Source organism: Hylobates moloch, unplaced genomic scaffold, assembly GCF_009828535.3.
Source record: "Hylobates moloch isolate HMO894 unplaced genomic scaffold, HMol_V3 SCAFFOLD_9, whole genome shotgun sequence".
Lineage (NCBI taxonomy): Eukaryota > Metazoa > Chordata > Mammalia > Primates > Hylobatidae > Hylobates > Hylobates moloch.
Genome location: NW_026652284.1, coordinates 108,214,064 through 108,227,169, shown reverse-complemented (window position 1 = coordinate 108,227,169; position 13,106 = coordinate 108,214,064). Strand labels below are relative to the sequence as shown.

General features: G+C 46.8%; 1 long non-coding RNA gene across 5 annotated transcripts in view; it reads right to left on the bottom strand.

The window, feature by feature from the left end:
* The window catches only part of LOC116813589 (uncharacterized), a 391,404-nt gene that overhangs the window by 291,352 nt on the left and 86,946 nt on the right, over positions 1-13,106 (bottom strand). For 3 of the 5 annotated variants that reach the window (XR_009214997.1, XR_009214999.1, XR_009214998.1), the window contains exon 1: positions 3,404-3,473. This is a non-coding gene — a long non-coding RNA (uncharacterized LOC116813589). Of the gene's footprint in view, positions 1-3,403; positions 3,814-13,106 lie in introns of those variants that run through there. The other 2 variants (XR_009214995.1, XR_009214996.1) reach the window with 1 other exon arrangement.

The window sequence follows — 13,106 nt, the reverse complement described above, 5'->3', positions numbered from 1 at the left end:
AGGAGGAGACACATCCCCCTTGCCGGATTAGAAGGTGAACAGGCACATTCCAGGTATTCATACACACCAGCTGTTAAGCAACCTTGGGCTGTTCACTGAAGAATCCCTGGAGATGATCATGTCACAGCCTTTCCCTCATGGCCACCCTGGGTAGACCATCAGGGGCTCCAGGTACGTGGGGAACAGGTCCAAGATGCCAGACCATCTCCAGGAACCCGGCCAGGATGTCAGTGTGGGTGGCAGGGCAGCCTGTACGACTAGAGAGTGTGCTGTGAATAATTCCAGGAGCCCATCAAGTGACAACAACACAGGTTGGGACTGCTGTAGCAGCAGTCAGGGATAACAGGGCTCTTCTCAGTGGCTGAAGGCAGGTTTGTGACATGAAATCAGAACAGCAAGCTCCTGCACCATGAGTAGAAATGCAAACTGTTTAGGCAAAAGTCCAGGGAAAACTGGGAGAGCCAGCCTTGGACACATGATGCACCAGCAGCACCAGCACCCACCATCTGATTTATGAGTGTGGGAGGCACTAGGCCTGGCTTGCCCAGCTACATCCTCGTGTACACCTGTCGTCCCAGAGTAAGTGATATAGCGCCCCTTTCACTCTCAAGTCTCTCGGGTGAGAAGAGAAATTAGCCAGTTTCTCTATGAATGAATGTACTAAGATCCAAAAGGAGAGGTAGTTTGCCCAAGGTCACAGTCACCAGTGGCCAAGAAGGGAGAATGTAAGTCTCTCAGCTCCACGCAATGTTGTGCAGTGGCTTTGGAGTCAGACAGGGCTGTCCAAATGCTGCCTGTATTCCCTGGGGACACTTGATTTCCCTCTGGGTGCTCCAGTTACTTCAACAGTAAAACAGGCAAGGCAAGGTGGGTCACGCTTGTAATCCCAGCACTTTAGGAGGCCGAAGCAGGCAGATCACTTGAAGTCAGGAGTTCAAGACCAGCCTGGCCAACAAAAACTAGCCAGGCATAGTGGCGCACGCCTGTAGTCCCAGCTACTTGGGAGGCTGACACACGAGAATCACTTGAACCAAGAAGGTGGGGGTTGCAGTAAGCCAAGATTGAGCCACTGCACTACAGCCTGGGTGATAGAGCAAGACTCAGTCTCAAAGAAAACAACAAAAACAAAACAAAACAAAAAACAGTAAAATGGATAATGACCATAATGGTGCGCATCTCTTAGCTCTGTTTTGAGGTTTGAATGGAAAAACATGTGCTATGTGCCCTGTAGAGAGCATGGCTTCATAAATGGGGATTATTACTACATCAGCATCTTTGCTGACACAGAGAAGGAATCTTATTCATTGTCATAACCATTCTGTGTCCTTTGGTGTCTGAGCCCACTCTAGCCCTACCATGAAGAGTGAGAGATAACCCAGACCACCACAATTGGGTTGTTCTAGGCAGTAACTGATAAAAGGGGAAAAAACAGAGCTATGGACCATGTGATAAGGGAGGCACAGCTGCCACCACGATAGGGTGTGGGGAGAGGGCAGGAAGGGTGAGAGAGGACTGGGAAGGCACAAAGGAGTGGGGAGTATGCTGCCTCTGTCTTTCCCAACTGACCCCCTCCCATCCCAGAACCTCTCTGCTAACCACTGTGAGCCTCTCTCTAGACCCTCAGCAGCCCCCCGAAATGGCTCCTCTGTCTGCCCCTACATGACCACAGTCAAGCACAGCCCAGCACCTGCTGCAGCTCACCGTCACACACACCCTTCCCAAGACCACAAGGAAAAGTCTTCAGCTGAAGGGGCCTGGTTCGGTGTAAAACACGAGGCAGTTCTCAGCTTCTGGCTCTGTCTTCTCCTGGATAAATAACCTTGGGGAAGGTACATGGCCCCTCAGAGCCTCCAAGCACTCAACTGTATAATGGATACACCATTGCTCTCCTAGTGGGATTGCTGGGCTAAGTCATATATATACTCAATAAAAGAGTGTTTCCCTTCTGTCTGACCTTTTCAAAGAAACCAAGAGAAAACCACGGAGAGTCACCACATTTGATCAAGGCAACTGTGATGCAACAAATAAAATGCCTACTATATGTCTAGCCTGTGAGCAAGGCAAATGCACTTCCTCAACTAAGAAAGATTACTTTCTAGTGTGAGAGAAAGACATGAAACCCAGTAACTTGCACAGATGAATATACAATTAGAACATATCTAAGAGCTATGGGTGAGAACAGCATATAACACCCAGAGGGACGTTATTTACTTTAGGAGGTCAGGAAAGCCTGTCTGACAAAGTGCTGTCAGGCACGAGCAGAATTAGGAATCCAATCAAAATCAGACTCAAGGCCCCACCCCAACTGTGGTCTTGGCCGCCACATGCCAGGTGGTCTCAAGTGGTCTAAGAGCTGGATCACTTGCTGTTTGAGCTGCAGCTCTCCTTCAGGCAGCTTGGCACCACTCATCGCTCAGAGCTAGCAGCCTCCCAGGCCACCAGGCCTGGACCTGAGAGGCCAGTCCTTCCACTTGTCAGCTGCAGAACTGCAACAGGCCTTTGTGGCCAACCCAGCTGCTCCCCCCCTCCAGCTGGCATAAGACTCCATTTCCTCATCTGCCACTGACTTGTCACTCTGCCTTCCCATGGGCTGCAGGGAAACTGTGACCTTTAATCAACTGTCCACGCCAACCAGCTGTGCCCAGGTCAGAGTCCAGCACTGCCTCCCTGGCTCTGCTCAGAAAGATCATCAGAGCCAAGAAATGTCCACTATCCCCAAAAGCTACCCCCAGCCAACATCACCCACCACATGCTGAGTGTCTGTCATGTGATCAGCATTTCAATGTCTACTTGGCGATCTTCAACTCCAGTCCTGTGACGTGTGATAATACTTAACCCTTCACTGCAGGGAAAGGAATCCATCAGTCTGCATGGAGGCACGCAGTGTGTATGTGTTAAAGAGTCACACCCAGGCCTGTCTGCCTCCACATGCATCTGCCCACATACAACCCTCACAGTACCAGCCATATGGCCTTATGTTGTTCCTAGCTCTGAGCGCAGAGCCAAGAAATTATCCCCCCATGCATATCTTTCCATTGAATCTCTCATGTCTTCATTCATTAACAATCCTGTCTTAATTTACCCTTTCTGCAGTATGAGAGACTGTGCCAAATGCCACACAATGTCTTAAGGACACAGAACCAACAGCAGAGGCACTTTATAGGGAGGTAGATGGCGACAGATACGTAAACTGGGAACATCAGAAAATGGTGACAGGTACAATAACACACGTCAGGGCAGGGAACAGTAACGGGTTCCAGGAAGGACCTCTCTAGTTCCATCTGTCTCTCCCAGGCACCCAGCATCACACCAACCACACAGAGGGTGCTCATTAAATGCCACCTCATTGAGACAACCAGCCACATCCCAGTGAACTCTCCGCCACCAGCCAGGACAGCCTCACCTCAAGCCCAGCTGAGCGCCGGATGGAACGTGCATCAGATGCTTCACCAGGAAGAGTCGGGGTCTTACATTCCACAGGGAGACCCAAAGGAAGTTGGCAGAGATCTAAGTAAACAGAGATCTCAACCCTCACAGCCAGCTGTGGTCCTTCGTCCCCCATGGACATCCAAGCTGTAAGAATCCGTGAGGCATTCAGCCAGGGCCTCCCTTAAAACCACTTTTAGTATCCTGAAATGTGCCGGATGTGTGTCATTCCAGTACATGGTTCCACCAGCGTTATTCCCCAGACCACCAAAGATCACTGTAAATCCATCAGGCTCATTAAATACTTGAACGAAGCTCCATGCAGCTGACAGGCACCGCCATCTTGAGGGGCATCTTTTTAATCTCCTTCTGGCCAAAAGATCAGGCCTGCAACAGGGAAGAAGAGAAAAACAGTCTTGTCACAGTCACTGACCCAAAGCAGTATTCAGTCACTCTTTCCTCCTTGTGTTTGGCCCTAACAGAGTGTAACTCACTAAAAATAATTCTCCATAACTGGTAACACACGAAGTTGAGACCGGCATCCAGGGAGGCCTTCAGGTGAGAGCTGCCTCCCCTGCAGTACCAAGGACCTCTCAGACAGGGAACTGCCAGCTGCTCATAGCCTCAGGACCACCCTGAGAGGGGAGAGGAGGCTGTGGGGCGTCCATTATAAAGTTGAGGGGAGAATGTTTGTGACTGGCTTAGAAAGCTGACAGCAAGGCCAGGCCTGGCGAACAGCCTGGGCTCCCCTGCAGGGCTGAGAGGTCCCTGCAGGGAGCTGAGGGGTTTAGGGTCAGCTGGTAGGAAGTAGTTCTTTGTTTTGTTTCTTTTTAAAGACAACCACAAAACCCTGGCCTGGCTCCAGGCCTTGTCCTGCACTGTGAGCCTCTTCAGGGCAGGGCCTAGGACCTGTTCTGTTCTTACTCATTCATTCAGTAATTACTGAGCACCTGCTAGGTACCCAGCACTCTCCCAGCAGGAGGGCGATAGCTTTGTCTTCCCAATCCAGTGTATTTAAATTACCCCAAAGATAACTGAAGGACAAATTGATCCACAATGCCTAGGGCTGGAGGCTCAATATTCCCCAGCCACCCAGTGATAACAATAACTGTCCTTTGGGGAATGTGTATGATGTACCTGCTGAAAACTCTGGCCTCTCCATCTGATATGATCTCTCAAACATCCTGGGATGCCCGCCCCTGTTTTCCAGATGAAGAAGTGGAGGAACACAACCATTCTACTTCAGACTAGTAAGAGAGGAGCCTAAATCGGAAGCTGGACAGTCTGTCTCCCAAGTCTGTGCCCTGATCCGCCGCTCTAAGTTACCTAGCGAGGGATTCCTGCCCAGAATGGCTGCAGCTAAAACTTACTTCCAGGCTTTCTGCATGTATGAAACTCTCATTTCTTCCTCACAAAAAACTATGTGTTGTAGATTATTGTTAACCGACTTTAGAGATGAGAAATTTGAGGCCCAGAGAAGTGAAGCAACTTCCACAAGGTCACACAGCATTAAAAAGAAAAAGAAAAATCACAGAAAAAGGGTTTGAGGCTGGGCGTGGTGGCTCACGCCTGCAATCCTAGCACTTTGTGATGCCGAGGCTGGTGGATCCCTTGAGGCCAGGAGTTCAAGACCAGCCTGGTCAACATGGTGAAACCCTCTCTCTACTAAAAATACAAAAATTAGCTGGGTGTGGTGGCGCATGCCTGTAATTCCAGCTATTTGAGAGGCCGAGGAATGAGAATCACTTAAACCAAGGAGTCGGAGGTTGCAGTGAGCCAAGATCACACCACTGCATTCCAGCCTGGGCCACAGAATGAGACTCTATCTCAAAAAAAAAAAAAAAAAAGAAAGAAAGAAAAGAAAAGAAAAGAAAGAAAGAAAGAAAGAAAGAAAGAAAGAAAGAAAGAAAGAAAGAAAGAAAGAAAGGAAGGAAGGAAAAGGGGTTTGAAACAAGGCGGACTGGCAGACTGGCTCCAAAGCCCACGAGCTTGACCACGGCTCCAACTTCCATCAAAAGCAACGATTACTGCCAAAGAAATGTTTACAAACGTAGTGGTTTAAAACAGAAAAAGAAATAAAAAATAAAACAGCACACATTTATGATCTTACATTTCTGGAAGTCTGACATGGGTCTCACTGAGCTAAAATCAGGCTTTTGGGAGGGCCGCATTTCTTTCTGGTGGCTGAGAGGGAATGCGTTTCCTTGCTTTTCCAGGCTTCTAAAGGCTGCCTCATAGGCCTTGGCTGTAGCTTCTTCCTCCATCTTCAAATACAACACCAAGGCATCTCTTTGACTCTGCTTCTGTGGCCATATCTCTGTCTCTGAATAACTCTCTGTCTCCCTCTTCCACTCATAAGGACACATGTGATTATATTGGGCTCACCCAGATGATCCAAAATCATCTGTCCACCTCAAGGTCCTTAGCCTTACTAGCATCTGCAAAGTCCCTTTTGACATGCAACATATTCACAGGTTCTAGGGATTCGGATGTGGACATTTAGGGGAATGTTATTCTGCCTGCCATACAAGAATAACAGAGGGCACCCATCTCCTGTTTTAAGAAGTCTTCCGTGAGGAGGCACCACCCATTCTCAAAATGGAAATCAAGCTAGCTGCCTCACCCTGCCCACAATGCACACAGCCACACACACTTGCGGCAGCTAGTGAAGAAATCACAAAGGAAACAGTAAGGTACGTTTTCTTCTTAAAAAACATATCCAGCCGGCTGCGGTGGCTCACGCCTGTAATCCCAGCACTTTGGGAGGCAGAGGCGGGTGGATCACAAGGTTAGGAGATGGAGATCATCCTGGCTAACACACCCATCTCTACTGAAAATACAAAAAATTAGCCAGGTGTGGTGGCGCACACCTGTAATCACAGCTACTCAGGAGGCTGAGGCAGAAGAATGGCTTGAACCCAGGAGGCAGACGTTGCAGTAAGCCAAGATCGTGCCACTGCACTCTAGCCTAGGTGACAGAGTGAGATTCAGTCTCAAAAAAAAAAAAGAGTGAGATTCTGCATCCAAGTTGGGTTTGACTCCAAAGCTGTTTTCTTTCCATTCTGAGACACACTCTTTCTTATTTAAATAAGACAGTGTTTCTAGGCCAAGCGTGGTGGCTCATGCCTGTAAATTGCAGCACTTTGGGAGGCTGAGATGGGTGGATCACCTGAAGTCAGGAGTTCGAGACCAGCCTGGCCAACATGGTGAAACCCCGTCTCTTCTAAAAATACAAACAATTAGCCAGGTGTGGTGGCAGGTGCCTGTAATCCCAGCTACCTGGGAGGCTGAGGAACTAGAATCACTTGAACTCGGGAGGTGGAGGTTGCAGTGAACCGAGATTACACCATTGCACCCCAGCCTGGGTGGTAGAGCACAGAGTGAGACTTTGTCTAAAAAAATAAAATAAAACAAATAAGACAGTGTTTCTAGAAAGTTCAAGAAGGTTCTGGCAATGGTTGAGTAGTTCCTATTGAAGCAGTTCCCTGGTAGATAGCAACTATAAACTCTAAACAAATATTTTTAAAAAATCAAAAATCTAGGCACCAGATGACCAAAAGTAGGACATTCTGGAGCGTGATCAAGACTTGGACACTCAGCAATCCAGTGAGTTCCTGCTTTTGGTCAATTTTAGCCTGAGAGTAGGTCCAGTTCTGCAACATGTGAGTGGCTAACACTCAGATGGTGTTGCTACACTGAAACATCAGGACAGAGATCAAGGCAACACAACAGGTGAAAGTGAAAGAAGAAATCCTGGTAAAAAGAGAGTTTCCAAAAAGGGGAGTTCAAATTCTGTGTACAAATGTTCCCTAAGTCACTAAGTGACTCCTGAGCCAAGTTTGCATGCAGTAGCCCAGTTAAAGCCAAAAGAACTAAACTGCAATTTATATTGCTGCCCAATACTAGGGAGTCAGAGTTTGAAGTCTTAGTTTACTGAGTTAACTACCTACTGAAACAAAAAAGCACTACTCTTTGGAGGAACAAAACAGAATCAGTCCTTACCAAGTATCACTCACAATGTCTGTGATATAATTTATAATAGCTCAATATAACAAACAACTAAAAAGAAAACAAAAACAGGAAATGTAATCCATTCTTAAGAAAAAAGATAGTTATGGGGACCATCCCCATGACCCTGAGATGACCCAGTTTCTGGAATTAGCAGACAAGGGTTTTTTAAGCAGCTATTATAACTATGCTCAAAGACTCAAAGGAAAATGTATTCTTAGTAAATAAAAAGATAAGAAAGCTTAGCAAAGAAAGAACCAAATGGAAATTCTAGAATTAAACAAAAAAATCTGAAACAATCGATTAGATCCATTTAACAGCAGACTGAAGAGGAACCAAGAGTCAGTACAATTTGAGGAGAGGCCAATAGAAATTATTGTATCTGAATAACAGAAAAAAATTTTGAAAAATTGAAGAGAGCCTCAGAGACCTGTAGGACAATATCAAAAAGCCTAAGAGACATGTAATTTTAGTCCCAAAAGGAGAGAAGAAAATGGAGCAAGATCAATATCTGGGGGGGAAAAAGGGATGAAAGTGTTCTAAATTCAGTGAAAGACATTAATTTATAGATATGAGGATATCAGCAAATCCCATGCACGATATATATTTTTTTAAATCACACGTAAGTATATAATAGTTGAACTGCTGAAAATCAGCGTTTGAAAAAAGTCATGAAAAGAGCCAGAGAACGGCCCGGCGCGGTGGCTCAAGCCTGTAATCCCAGCACTTTGGGAGGCCGAGGCGGGCGGATCACGAGGTCAGGAGATCGAGACCATCCTGGCTAACATGGTGAAACCCCGTCTCTACTAAAAATACAGAAAATTAGCCGGGCGTGTTGGCGGGCGCCTGTAGTCCCAGCTACTTGGGAGGCTGAGGCAGGAGAATGGCGTGAACCCAGGAGGTGGAGGTTGCGGTGAGCCGAGATCGCGCCACTGCACTCCAGCCTGGGGGACAGAGAAAGACTCTGTCTCAAAAAAAAAAAAAAAAAAAAAAAAAGAGCCAGAGAAAAACAGTGGTTCTAATTTCTTAAAATCATTGAAAAAGCAGATAATTACATCTGAACTCAATATGTGCTCTGCAGGTGACTTCTTCTTGTCCCATTTATTTAATTTTATTTATTTTTTCCTTGAGACAGAGTCTTGCTCTGTTGCCCAGGCTGGAGTACAACAGTGCCATCTCAGCTCACTGCAACCTCCGCATCCCAGGTTCAAGTGATTCTCCTGCCTCAGCCTCCCAAATAGCTGGGATTAGAGGTGTGAGCTACTGCACCTGGCCCTCTTGTCCCATTTAAATCTACCTGACAGCTTTTAGACCCAAGAGGAAGATGGCTTCAAATGGAAGCTCAAGTATCTAAACAGCCCCTAAGAGAAAAGAAGAAGGAAGTACAGTAATTAAAAATTACAGTTTGAAGTTAGACTCCCAAATTTACTACTTTTCTTACTCTGGGGAAATGTTTTTAACCCTTAATTTCCTCATCTGAAAATGGTGGTAAACAACATCTACTCATTTCATAGAACTATTGTGAGGTTGTGTGATGTTTTGAATGTTTGTTACCCACACCCCCAACCCCTAAATTCATACGTTGAACTCTTAACTGCCAAGGTGATGATCTCAAAAGGGGAGGCCTTTAAAAAGTGATTGGGTCATAAGGCTGGAGGGCTTAGTGCCCTTATAAAAGAGGTATAAAATACCTTATTTGATCCTTTCACCATATAAAGACCCAACAAGAAGGCATCATTGCTGAACCAGGAAACAGGCCCTCACCAGACACCAAATATGTCTGAGCCTTAATCTTGGACTTCCCAACCTCCAGAACCATGAGAAATAAAGTTCTGTTGTTTATAAGCTACCAGTATAAGGTGGTTTGTTATACCAGCCTAAATGGACTGTGACAGGTTGACATAAACAACATAAAGGACTTAGCATGTTGCTGGGCACATATTAAGAGCTTGATGGATCTATCATTCTCGCATCAAATGGAAGAGGCTCCTGCAAGTCACCCCACAGCAGTGACTCCAGGACTGCACACACTCACTCCTCGGCTCCGACAATGACCACAAAGACCTGCCAGCCCTGCAAAGCAGCCTAGGAGAGGCAGTGCTCCTAAATGTCAGGACTGGAGTACCGTCAGCTGAGAGGGGCCACTTACAACAGGAAGGGGAGCTGTGATTTATGGTACCAGCCTCAGTAAATGACAGGGGAGTGAACAGGGGACACAATCTGTTAAATATTTACTGAGGCCCACAGGCAAGTCTGAAGCCAAGTTTGTTTTGTTGGGGTCGGGTCCATTAAAGCTCTGTCACCTGAGGAAGAATTATGACATGGTCTGTTGGGTATTACTGCAGTCAAGTGGTGGTCCCTGACCAATGGCAAGGGCTGCCCTGATGCTCACAAGAAGGTGGCTGCACCTCGCCCTCCACCTGCAAAAATACACAATGCATGGCATTGTACGCTGGGATTTCCCATATCATCAAATCACAGTGCTTTCTCAGGGAGCATTTTCTTTTCTCTCCTGCTTACTTGCTGTTAGATCCCTTTCATTTGCTCTTTCTGCAATGGGTTGGCTAAAATTTAAAAACCACACAATGCCAATAATTGGCTTTGATGTGGAACTGGAATTCATACGTGCTGGTGAACAGACACCCTAAAAAAGGACAAACAACCACTTTGGGAAACTGTTTTGCACTATTCACTAATGCTGAATATACCCAAACCCTATGACCCTGCAGCTCCACTCCGTGGTATCGACGCACAGATACGTGTGCATATGTTCACCAAAAGACACGTCTAAGGATATCACAGCGGCACTATTCATAACAGCCAAACACTGGAAACTACTCAAATGCCCATCAACAGTAGAATGGATTTTTTAAAATATGCACACAATCTAGTGACCAGTGAGAATGACCTGAAAATGCACGTACCACATGAATACATCCCACAAACATAATTTCAAGTGAAAGAAGCCAGACACAGGGGAGTGTGTGGTTATATTATTTATATTAAGTACATAAACAGGTTAAACTAATCTGTGTGGTTAGAAGTCAGGACAAAGTTCTCCTGAGTGACTGACTGGGAGGGGGCTTCCAAAATGCTGGAAATGTTCTATTAATCCAGGTGCTGGCTCCACACTCAGGTTCGGTTTGAGAACATTCGTCAAGCTATCGATACACATATGACATGTGCACTTTTCTCCATGTGCATTATTTCTATAAAAAGGGAGTTTATATTTTTTGAGTTTTCCTGTGAAAATATGTTTGCTGGAATGTCAAAGACATCAGAACACCCCCTCAAGGCTTGGGAATCGGCAGCTTCCAGGTTTCCCTGTTTCGTCGTATTCTCACGCCCCACTGCCTCACAGCTGACCCTTCCCCAGAGGACACTGAGGGGAAGTCTTCACAATAAGCATGCTCTGGCCCAGTGACACAGAATTGCCCCACAAGAAAACGTGGCCCCAGCCCCATTCTCTTGGCTCCATCTCTCTCCTCTCTGCCTCCCAGGCTGTCAGGACCAAATCTGTCATTTCCTTCTTTTTTTTTTTTTCCAAAGTTAAAATAGGAATTCTTTTTTTATTTTTTTATTTTTATTTATTTATTTATTTATTTATTATTATACTTTAAGTTTTAGGGTACATGTGCACAACATGCAGGTTTGTTACATATGTATACATGTGCCATGCTGGTGTGCTACACCCATTAACTCGTCATTTAATATTAGGTATATCTCCTAATGCTATCCCTCCCCCCTCCCCCCACTGTCATTTCCTTCTTGACCCTCCCCACCAGGTATTTCCACTAGCTGAGGCCCTGCCGCAGATATTTGGAAGAAAAACGAAAAACAGGCGCGTCTATTCCCTGCCTAACACCAACAGACCACCTCTGCGCATCCACTCCCCCTCAATATAGGACGGGCAGATGGATGCTTTGGTAACTGAAGACTTAAAGTACAGGGTTGGTACAGGCTGGTAAATGGGGTATGAGGTACAGAACACAGAAAGTGAGGGAAGGCGTCCCTGGTACTAAAGCTTTGAGTGGAGCACCGTTTGCAGGGGGAGCCACAGTAAGTGTCTCCCAGTGTGTGTGTGGCTGTGCCTTCCTCTCTCTCGCTCTCTCTCTCTCTCTGCCTCTGAGCCTTCTGGACTCTGCATGTGTATGTGTGTGTGTGTGTGTGCAGATGTGTGTGCATGCATGTGTGCATGCACGTGTGTGTGCATGCATGTGTGTGCGTGTATGTGCACATGTGTGTATCTCCCTCTCTTGCAGAAGGGACCAGTCATGTTGTTAATTTTAGTACCAGCAAGAGTCAGAGGATGTTAATTGTAACACCTCTGAGATCCGGTCAATGGGGCAGCAGTCGTAGGAGCAGAAGTCTCACATGCTGAGTGTGCCTCAATTTCTCTTTCTCTCAGGATTGTGAAGTAAGATTTCTTCAGAACTGGCTGGGCAAGGTGGCTCACGCCTGTAATCCTAGCAATTTGGGAGGCCGAGACTAGTGGATCACCTGAGGTCAGGAGTTCGAGACCAGCCCGGCCAACATGGCGAAACCCCCTCTCTACTAAAAATACAAAAATTAGCTGGGCGTGGTGGCGGGCACCTGTAATCCCAGCTACTTGGGAGGCTGAGTCAGGAGAATCGTTTGAACCTGGGAGGCGGAGGTTACAGTGAGCCGAGATTGTGCCATTGCACTCCAGGCTGGGCAACAGGAGCCAGACTCCATCTCAAAAAAAAAAAAAAAAGATCTCTTCAAAACTGATACCAAAAAGACGATGTCTCCTTTATCTTCTTCCGACGAAGGGAGAGGAGGCAATTTCTCTGGCTGTGTTCATATTATTTCTCTGTGGTACCCCAGGAGCTGGGGCTTCCCTAACCTGGAAGATAAATCGGGGAGATCTGTTCCCAGAGAAAGCAGCAGCTGTCCCCCCGCTGACAGGCTCTATTTTTGCTTTGTTTCACTTCCTCCCTAACGTGTGCTGGGATGACATGGATCAGCTGCTTTGGAATTCCCAAGCCTTTGAGCACCTGCTCCCCTCGCACTCACCCGATTCCTCATTCAGGGGAGGGGGGATGGGAGCCACAGGAACCAAGATGTGAATCCTCATGCTGTGGTCACAACCGTATGGCCTTGGGCACATCCCTTAAGCTCATTGAAAGTGTTTCCTCATCTGTTCAATAAAAACAAAGAATAAGCCGGGCCCAGTGGCTCATGCCTGTAATCCGAGCACTCTGGAAGGTGGAGGCGGGCAGATCACTTGAACCTAGGAGTTTGAGACCAGCCTGGACAACATGGTGAAACCATATCTCTACAAAAAATACAAAAATTAGCTGGCAGTGGTGGTGCACCTGTAGTCCCAGCTACTCAGGAGGCTGAGGTAAGAGGATTCCTTGAGTCCAGGAAGTCAGTGGAGGCTGCAGTAAGCCGACATCATGCCACAGCCGAGACGACAAAGTAAGACCCTGTCTCGAGAAATAATAATAATAGGCCAGGCATGGTGGCTCACACCTGTAATCCCAGCACTTTAGGAGGCCAAGGCAGGCGGATCACCTGAAGTCAGAAGTTTGAGACCAGCCTAACTAACATGTTGAAACTCCATCTCCACCAAAAATACAAAAATTAGCTGAGTATGGTGGCTGCCACGTGTAATCTCAGCTACTCGGGAGGCTGAGGCAGGAGAA